Here is a 10,414-nt window from a genome sequence, read left to right as displayed (position 1 = left end):
CAACGTCCAGGATCCGCTTTCCATTTTGAAATGTTCTCAGGATCGCCGACTGGCAGGAGCTCTCTCGATTCCTCCGGCGAAGAGGAAGCAGCGAGTCGTCGTGGAACAAAGGTCGCCGAAATAATTCGCGTCACCGAGATCTATCGATTTTTCGCGGCGAATCCGGGCCGGTGAATTTTTAAGGAGCCATCCGGTGGCAGGCGTGTCGTTCGCCGTGGCCTCTATTGATCGGCCGCGCTGTTTCGAGCGGGTCGGCGTCGTTAAACAAATTTTCGGGAAGGTATTCCGCCCGCGGTCCGGCTGTCTAGGCCCTCTAGGAAAAAAAATGTTATTATTGGACGTTTGGAAGCGAAAGCGAAACCGTGTTCGTCGAACCCGCCTTAATGAAGGTACATTCTTCGCTCGCCCTCCCGATCAAGATATCTCCCGTATAAATTGAATGCTTTTCACCGAAGCTCAATCAAGCCGTGCGGTAGTCGAAAAAATGCCACGGTGTACGATCTCGATTAGAGGAACCGGCGGTGCGGCGGTCGGCTCGGCGGTCGGCTCGGCGGTCGCCGCGGCATGCCGCGCGTTCAACTTTGTCTTTTCCAGCGATTATCTTAAAAACGAGACGACGTCGATGCCCGTGCCCGGCGAGGGTGTATCGAAGCAAATCTGTTCCGAGAACCGTGGCCGCGACGCGCTCTTTGCAACTAGAAACATCGAAGATCCGAGATTCGAAGCGTCGTGCTGCGCATCGGCAGCCTCGACTCTCCGTTCCGATCTCGTCGGCTCGAAGATCCCAAGGAGAAATTCCGCGCGGAAATTTCTCCGGTGAAATTCGTTATATACGAGACTCGTGCTACGAATCGATTGGCGGCGAAAAACGACAAAACTTTACTTCAGCTATCAAAAATCAACCGTGGAACGGATACTTGGGTGATAGAAAATTTGAATGTCGAACGTTCCGAAAAACGGGCGAGTGTTCGCGGTGCAAGCGCGACGAGTCTTTCGATGAATTAAAAATTCCGTGAGAGTAGAGTGGAAGGAAAGCGGAGATTCGGCTTAGTCCCCGAATACCGGACAAACGGAATATCTTAGGAAACCGCCCACGGGTATGCTAACGAAGCTTTAAGGTCGTTATACTCCTTTTAATTAATGGCCACTCTCATCTTCTTCCGCCCGTCCTTACTCTCGCTCTCCGTCGTTCGCGATGCCAATCGCCACCTTCCCTTTTTCCTCTCGTACAAGTGCATAGGCTCTGGCTTCGTGCTCTCCTTCGCCACTCGATTTTGAATCGGCTCTTCCGCGTTTACCGTCGAATCTAACCTCCAAACCTCTATTGGTTCAATCATTCGAAATAGCAACACGATTAAACGAAATCGCGCGAAGCGTTTGAATCGAAATTTTTTGTTCCACGCGATCACCTTACCTCGATGTTCCTTCGTTTTATTTTCACGTCGTCGCTTTATTTGCGAATTATCGTTACGCGATTTTCGGGTATGTACCCGAGACATTCGGCGTGCCGTGACGCAACGAGAACGGCTGGTGCGCCGAGCGGAAGGCAAAGGGTGGAAGAATAAAGAGCGAGTGATATGCGTATACAGGTTTATTTGGCTGATGGTGTACAGACTGGCGATTAGAGATGGGAAGAATGCCGAGGCAAGGCCGGGTGTGGTGCCGGTCGAAAACCTGATTCCGTGCGACCGCAGGAAGCGCGGCGCGCTCGCCGGCGGAGGTCGCGTCTCCGGACGGCCGAGGCGGTCTAAGCGTAATCAGCGCAAGCACGCAAATTAAAGTCTCTGCCGTCAGTCTCGACCTCCCTTGGCGCGTCCCACTGACCTGATTTCGTTTGCTCGGGGAAAAAAGGACGCCGACAGGGCCGCCGGCTCCGTAGGGTTCGCGATCCATCCGTCGTCCGGGAAGAGGAAACGGGAGAGAGCGCGAAGGAGAGAAAAGGGGATAGACGGAGGTAAAAGGAAGGCCGAGAGAAAGACGAAGGGGAGGAGAGAGAGGCAGAGAAGAAGGAAGGGTAGGAAGGAGAGAGAGAGGAGAACGGAGGCTGAGAAGGAAGAAGGAAAGGGAGCAGAGTAGGAGGGGTTGGGGTAGGGAGAGAGAGTTTAAGGGAGAAAGACAAGGCGAGGCCGGGCGGAGAGAGGGAAAGAGAGAAAAAAGGGTCAAACTCGTTTTCGTTTTCGTCGCTAATTAGACTCGTTAACCGCCTCTTCTGGCGTAGCAGGCGTAGCCATAACCGGGCGACTTCTCTTCGGCTCTCTGAGAGGCCGCCGAGAAGCGAACGGAACGGCCACCAATGCTCGGAGGCTAGTTTGTTCTCGTCGCCCAGTCCTCCAGGGTGCGTTTGCCTTGATCGCCCCTCTTGGCTATTCGACATGCGTGCAGCACGCGAAATTGCAGCTGCAACGGTGCCTCTCCCCCTTTTTCCCGTCCCTCGTCCACCTTTTCTCGTAGTGACCGATTCCTCGGTGTACACACGCGTGTCAGGGAAAAGCTTCGAGAGCTTCGTTCGACGCGACGACGGTGCTGCTCGCTGGTGGTAGTGCTGGTGGTGGTGGTGGTGGTGGTGGTGGTGGTGGTGGTGGTGGTGGTAGCAGTGGCAGTAGTGGTGGTCGTAGTAGCGGTGGCGATGATGGTAATGGTGGTGGTGGTGGTGGCGGCGACGACGGCGACGACGGCGGCGGCGGCGGTGGTGACGATGACGATGGTCATGGTGGATGTTCGCACAGGATTACCGGTTATCGTGGAACACGATGGAACAACGATGACATCCGGTACCTGTTACACCGAAATTACGCCGGCAATACGTGGTACGGGCAAACGGCACAGGTGGTCGAGGTACGTGCGTGCGCGGACGGAACACTTAGGCCTCATTACGTCCGACAGAACCGCTTCGACATCCCGATGACACTCGGTGATTGTATCTGTACTTACGCTTTTGGATCGTCGTTACGCGACACCGTGACGTTGACAAGGAGGAGGTGCTGTTGGCTCACTAGCGCGCGAAAAAGCGGCACACCTCCCTGGAGCATCCGCGACGCCACCCTTCGAACCTACTTCTCCAACCACCGTGTTACCCCTTTCGAAACGAGAACGTAGCGGTATCGCTGGAGACAGCAGTCTACCGAAGAAAGAGAAAAAGAGAGGGAGGGAGAGAGAGAGAGAGTCGGAAGGTGGACACGAGGTAGAAACAAGAGTGGAGAAAGGATAATCGGGGAAGGAGGATCTCGGTTGGTAATCGTAACCGATAATCGATCCCTGGGACACGGTCGCAAAAGGCTTTACCGGGGAAACGTAAAAACGACGGGAAAATATCCGTTGGCGACTGTCACACGTCGACGATGATACCGGTGACGGCTGTCACTGTCGGTTAATCGTCCCCTCGGCTCGACCAGTTTCCTACGCGCGTCCGTTCAAGGAGAGGACCGATAACGATCGTGTCACGAGACGCACGAGCTCGTTATCCTGGACATCGAGTAACGCGATGACACGCGTAATGACAGTTTAACTCGTACTCCCGAAGAATTCCGTGAATTAACTTTTCAACCGACGCTCGACCGGCTTCGATTTATTCGGCTAGGCCGATCGCCGCGCGGCTACGCGTAATTATCGCCTGGCGGCACGTCGATCGATCGTCACGGTGTCCCGATCGCGAGAGACCAGGTGTCGCGATCCTCGTCGTCTCGACGTCGTATCCGCGTTACGGTCTCGCGCTTTCGCGAGAATTCCTCTCGCGATCGTCGCCGATCGCAACCCTTCGCGGACGGAATTGCGAGGAAAAGTTGGCCACCGGTGGTGAACGGCGGTCGTCCGTGGTGGCGTATACCGATGAAAAGAAATCGGCGATCATCGAGGGAGATTAGGAAGAATCGGTGACCCTGAATGGCCGAACGGAAATAGAGGGCCGCTGGATGGCCGGTGGACGTCCCGCGGATGATGAAGCGAAGAGGAAAAGGAAGGTCGGCGAGCGTAGCATCGGTTCCACGGTGAAAATAATTAATCACGTCGCCGATAAGAACGTCGATGCTGACAGACGCGGATTGCTTTCACGAGGGATCGCTTATATCGTCCCTCGAGGGAAACGGTTATGCCAGATCGGCATGCCATCGGGAATATGCGAGACTAATGGTTGGCTACCTGAGCGAAGAAAAGGAAACGTACAAGTGGAAACTTTGCGTTGGCCAGAAATCGGCGTTACCGATCTGGAAAAGTGACGGGTCACGCGTACGGCCGTGCCTCGGACCGGCGCGGCGCGGTGCGGCGCGGCGCGGCGCGGCGTCGTGCGCTGCAACCTCTCTGTTCCTCTGCCCGCGGGAGGGATCTGCTCTGCCGGATCAGAGAGAGGCAGATTGAGACACTCGCGGCTACCTGATCGTCGATAGAGAACGAATGGTAAAACGAACAGCCGTGTCCGCCGCAGAGGGGCCACAAACGGACAGATAAGAATCATTTTTCAAAGGTGTTACGGGAACGCGCGCTGGAAGGGAGGAAGAGCCTGTTTGATAAATGAACGCGAACGGTGGCCGCCGATTTTCCAACCGGGAGACCGTCCTTGAGCGAATCGGTCAATATGAAAAATGAACGGACACGCCGGACAAGCCGTGAATCGTGGCCGTCGAATTTTTGCCCGGAAACCGACCGAGGTAAGGATCGAGAGCAGCGTTTATCTCGAATACGATCTTCTCTTCGCGTAGATTACATTGTATCGTGGGTAGCCGGGAATGATCTACTGCAAATGGAATTGCGTTCCCATTCAACCGCGTCGCGTTTTTTCCCCTCTCGCTTCCGAGATATTACTCGCATCGCGCGGTTCGCCGATAAATTAGCCGCGCGGATCCGCGCGTTCGAAAACTACGCGTGATTTGTGCTCCTCGGTAGCCAAGCGGACTCGGTCACCGACGGCGATCCGCTCGATGGAAAATCGATAGGTCCGTTCCGTCGAAGACGCATCCGCGCCGCGGCGCCGATCTAGACCGCTTTCCAAGTCGACGACGGTCGCGTACCGGTTTCGGTCGAGAGCCAGCCGAGAGAAAGAGAGAGAGAGAGAGAGAGAGAACTGTAATTTCTGTGTCCGTGGTTGCTGCGCCGGCTGTCCTTGATGAAGCGGGCTCGAGCTAGCGCGCGCGGCCGATGCGCGATATACCGTATTTCTTACATAAAGCGGACATTGACGTTCGCCATAGGGTCTAATACTCGCGGTGGGCGGCCATATTGGATCGTGATATGGGCCCGCAATTAAGGCCGAGTAGGCCACCCGGACGAGGGAGCGCGATAAGGTGAGGTTCAGCGTCTCAGGGCTAAGCTTGACCTTCTTGGCCCCCTTGGCTCGCTGCGCTTCCCAAAGCGGTCCGCGCTGGAGGTTAGGTCACGATTAAGCACTGATTGGGTGGGCCTAATAACCGGGGACCGTGCTGTATGCAGAACTTTCACCGAGGGAACGTCGCTCTCCGATGGATTAAAAGAACGATTTCACGTGCGCGAGCGTTCGACGGACGAGCGGGCCACACGCTCCGGGATTATCGTCGTCGCTGGTAACAACCACGTTACACCGGAACTGACCCAACGATTCCCTTCGATTTTCCCGCGTAATCGGAAACGTATCGGTTCTCTTTCGCTCCTATTTTTCGAGTGTAAAAAATTCCTGCTGTTCTGCTTGGTGGTCGAAGCGAGGAGAGATCTCGAACGGAGCCGAAGCTGGGCTCCCGGGTGCCTGGACGACACCGGGAACGTCGAAGGCCAGGGCAGGAACACGCGACACGGGGCAAGGACAACGGTGAAGCTCACGGGTCCTTCAACTGTTGTCGCTGCCTACGATCAGATAAACGAGCGAGCCTCTGGTATGCAAATTCTAAACGAACTAATGAAGATTAAGAATGCCCCTGCTAAAGGAGTTCGCCTCATTTCGAAAACATCCTGCGGCCCTCGTTCGCCCCTCTATCCGGGGCCCGGCCACGATCACGGGGATTCCTGGCAGAAACGGCCATTGTCCGTGGTATCGTTTTAATAGCGTCAACCCGGCGGACCTCCTACGGCGAAATTTCAGCGACTATGAGGTAAAATCTATCGACCGCGGGGCCCCGTCATCGGGGGCCAGAGGGTCCGGCCCGGGTTACGGTAGCCGGCCGAGATTATCATCTTCCACGGTAGCCGCGCTATGAGGGATTCCCTCTTAATAGCTCCTTGAATTTTTTTCCCTCCCCGTACACACTCGCTGTGCCCTGTCGCATGCTTCCTCGTATCCCTTCGTGGAAAAGGGCAGCCACGGCCCGGATCGTTTTGTAATATTTCAGCGCCGATTCCACGGATCGGCCGGGACCCTAATTTGGTGGCGCGAATAGGGACGTTCCTGGCCACTGGTGCACGGTAATGCTCGGTGTTTTTCGGCTAACGAGAGGACTAGAAAGATTTACGGCCGGATCTGCTGCCTCGGAAATATGGGAAGCTCCGACAGCTGACCGCGAAGGTGGTCGGTCTATTAATGTGCCTCGCAGAAGACGCGTTCATCCTCCACGCGCGTCATAGATTATCGGGCCAGGTTTCGGGCCCGATTCTCTCTAATAGCCGCAATCTCGGGACGGGTATTCGCCAGGAATTTTATAATTCAATTTCCCCTGTGATCCAATCTTCCTGCTCTCCTCGTCTTTCTTCTCGTTTCTTCTCTGGTCGAAAGGAGTCGGCGAATTCGGCTTCGCGCGAAACCTGTCTATCCTCTCGAATGACCCGGAGCAGAGACTAGAGGCGACCCTCGCGATTCAATGGTAAAGAGCCAATCAGTCGTCGAAAGTCAACGGATCATCGAAGCCGACGACGGCTATATAGAGACTCGCGTCGTTATCCCGACCTGTTTATACGCCGCGAGACTATTCGCGACTTTCCCGGCGTTCCAACGCCTGATTATTCCTACGTTTCTCTTCCTCGCGTCTCGTCGCTGATATTTCACGCTCGACCGGCACGTGGACCGACGTTTCGCGGAAACTGGGCCGCAAAAAGCGCGAAACCGGGCACCACGCTAAATCACGCGTTTGTTGCGGGTATACCTGTTAAATCCACAGCGCCGTTCACACCCACGAGATCCTCTCTGTTCTCATTCTCTCGGCTGGACTCGATTATCCGCGATAATTCGGCGCGTGGACGCGCTGGCTGGCTGGCTGGAGCCGAAGCTGGCGCGAGCTCGCGGGGAAAGTGAAAGGGGCCGCGTAGCGCGTGGACGGAGCGGGCCGCCGAGCCAATTTCTCTCTACCGCCCACGCAACGGGCCCAATTAAAAAACGTCGATAATTCAAGCCGGAGGATGGCGGCGGCGGGGCGAGAGTGCTATCCCGAAGGAACGGTCTCGGACGCCGCTGACGAGACATTACTTACGGGGCCTTACGGAACGAGCCCGGGATAAGTGGTCACGGGGCAGGGAACGCTGGCTAATCCCGGCGCAATAATTACACCCACGGTGGAATTTATTCGCGGTGTTATCGCGAAATAAATGCGCCATCACCGACGGGGGCCCGGGTTGGTCGTTCTAAGCGGCGCTAAAACCCGGCGTGTCCGTGGCTGGCCGTTCCTCTTGCCCGAAGGGCTGTCCGCGTCGTGGCCTCGCTGGCCGGAGCGCGCGCGCGCCGATGAACCGTGGCTGAACTTATTTCCACCGGACCCATCCCATTTGCCCCTCTTTCCCTGCCGGCCGGGCCCGTTCTCCACCTTCTTTCCCGTTCGTGTCCGGCCGGCCGTTTCGCTAGCGGGCCTGGCGGAGGCGCGCGAGGTGATAAATCACCGCGCCCATAAACAACCAATATTTCTCGTCGAATGTTTACCGAGTACGCTTTAAATGCCTTGTTAAAACAAACCTACGCCCGCGCGAGGTGGACTGCAGCACGCCCTTTTTGCCCTTCTTCGGCCCCGCCGGGTGCACCCCTCCGCCGCGGCCGAGCGACGGGTATATATCACGGGCCCGGCGTAAACTCCGTGACCTCGCGCGAAACCTCTCGGCGCCGATGGAAAAAGTCGACAGAGTCTCCGCGCCGGGGAGACCCCGTCTCCCCGTCTCTCGTCCAGAGAGACCGACGCGCGCGCCAGTTCTCCAACGCGCGCCCCGTGCCCTTCCTTCTCTCCTCCGCTCCGCTCCGCCTCGCTTCCCACGGCCGATTAGACCGCGCGCGATCTTTTTACGCGCCCTTCCGAGCGAGCTCTTTTACCTTTTTCACCGTTCTTGCTCGCCCCGTGCACACCATCGAATCCGCAGGTTCCCTCCGCGAGGTCTAATGGTCGCTCCACCTTTTTCCTTTATTTTTTCGCCGCGGCCGCAGTCGCGACGGATGCTCGTCAGAGGCAGAGACCGAGAGGTAGAGAGAGAGAGAGAGAGTGAGAGCGGCAGGGTCTCCTTTCAGGGACCCGTCGCGGGGTTAGAAACTCGCGGTAGTGGGCGTGTCCGGGGTCTGAAGGGAAGAAAATCGTGAATAAACGGATCGGCAGGATATTAATAGAGAAATCGAAGAGGGGTCGGGACGTAAACGTAGGAACCGAACCGGGCCGATCTGTCCGACCTTTTTGCCGCAGGTAACGAGATTCGAGACGGAAATTACGGCCGCCATTTTTCTTCGATTTCCCATAATTCCGGCGAGAGTTTGAAACTGGTTTCTAATATACCGTGTCTAACAACTTCGGGGCCCCGAATCGCAGGAGCGAACGGTATCCCGGCGATAAATTACTTCCTCGAGCCGGTGCGCGCCGTGCCGACTTCCAACTTCGTTCCACGCGTAATAGAATCCTCCTGCGAACGAAATTAATTCTCCCGGCATTCACCGACCCCGGACCAGCCGGCGCGTTATTCCGCGTTATCAGGAAAAGGACGGAGCAATCGAAACGATTAAGATTGGAACGGGTACACAGCGCCGAGACTTTGTTCGTGAACCGCGACCAGCGCGGGCAATTTGAATGTTAATCGACGCCGGGCCCCGACCCTGTTCGGCCTCGTTTACGACCTGTTCGGGTCGTTCACTGATCCAGCCTCTTCTCTCCGCCGCGTTGCGTCCTTCGTGGAAAGTTCGAAAGTCGTAGGAAAAGAGAGCCGATACGTGGCGTAGCCCGTAGCTCATCGACTGATTGAGTTATAGCGCGTTAAAAAAGGTCCCGGGTCCCGGGTCCAAGGCCCGAGTTCGGAACGAATTTCGACCGTGCCACGAAAGAAGCCGAGACGAAGGCGAGATGAAATTAGCGATGAATAGCCGCTCGTTGATGACCTACCGCCAAACATGGTCGGCCGCTTCTTTCCTCTCCGACAGGTTACAACGTTCCCGCGCGTCTATCGTCTACAACGCTCCGGGAATTTTCTTCTCTCGATCGGTACCAGTCGCCGATGGGAAAGCGAAGGGGATCTAGTAAAAGTTTCGCGTTATCCGGAACGGGAATGCAATCGACGACGACGACAAAGACGACGGCGACGGATATCTGATTTTCGAACGGCCAGCGAGGGGTCGGGGTGGAAGATACAAACGTCGCGTAGCCGTATAGTTTAATGACGCCCCCGTGATTTATTTCGCGTTTCTCGCGGCAATAAAACGGTCGATTAAAAAATGAGGAAGATTTATCAAGCTCGTGTGGATGCGGCGGCGAGAGATAGAGAGAGAGAGAACGAGAGAGGGGCGCATGAGTGGCCTAGAGGCACACTCGTGGCCGGCGAGCTTCGAGTCCAGATACAAGTTTGCTTGAAAAACACACTGTAGACACAGCGGACATGGCCACTGGCGGGTTATCAACCGATCAGAAGTAAATCTCCCGACCACTGTCAGGGAGCGTTCGACAGGGTACGATAGCGAATTAACTGCCGGAATAAATGGTGCCTCCTAGGACGAGATTCCATTCACGAAATTTCTCGCCGGCGTGCCGCTGGTCCCGATAAGAAAAAAATGCACCTACTTCTTGGAAAATCCTCTTGCCCGTCCTTTTTTCGACCCCCACGCCCCTCCGCAAAAAGCTGCGCTTCGCTCCTTGTGCGGGATCAATGATCTTGATAACCGGCCAGCAAAGGCGGGACTTTGCTCGCTCGCTCTGTTCTCTCCGCTCCACCGGTTCTTGCTCCCTTCTTACTCGCCGGCGGAATGATTAATTTTATAGGTGTGCGTTTGACGAGTCCACCGTCTCTCTCTCTTCTCGTGGTCACGCTTGAGAAACGGACGATCGCGTCGCTTCGATGGAACTTCTTCTGGGCCCCTCGTGGCACGGTCCCGGCCGAGGGACGAGCGTTAAACGTCGAAGACGGCGACGACGACGACCACGAGTCGATAAAACGAATCGCGAGTTCGACGAACGGAGATAAAATTCGAATAAAATCCCTGGTCGCGAACGCCCCTACGCGTCTATCTCTTTCTCTCATCCCCGCGGCGAAGAGGGGGAGAAATCGCGAGGATCTCGCTTAACGATTTCGTCGA

This window comes from Lasioglossum baleicum, unplaced genomic scaffold (assembly GCF_051020765.1).
Source record: "Lasioglossum baleicum unplaced genomic scaffold, iyLasBale1 scaffold1985, whole genome shotgun sequence".
In the NCBI taxonomy this organism is placed as follows: Eukaryota; Metazoa; Arthropoda; class Insecta; order Hymenoptera; family Halictidae; genus Lasioglossum; species Lasioglossum baleicum.
Note: the sequence above shows the minus strand (reverse complement) of the source record.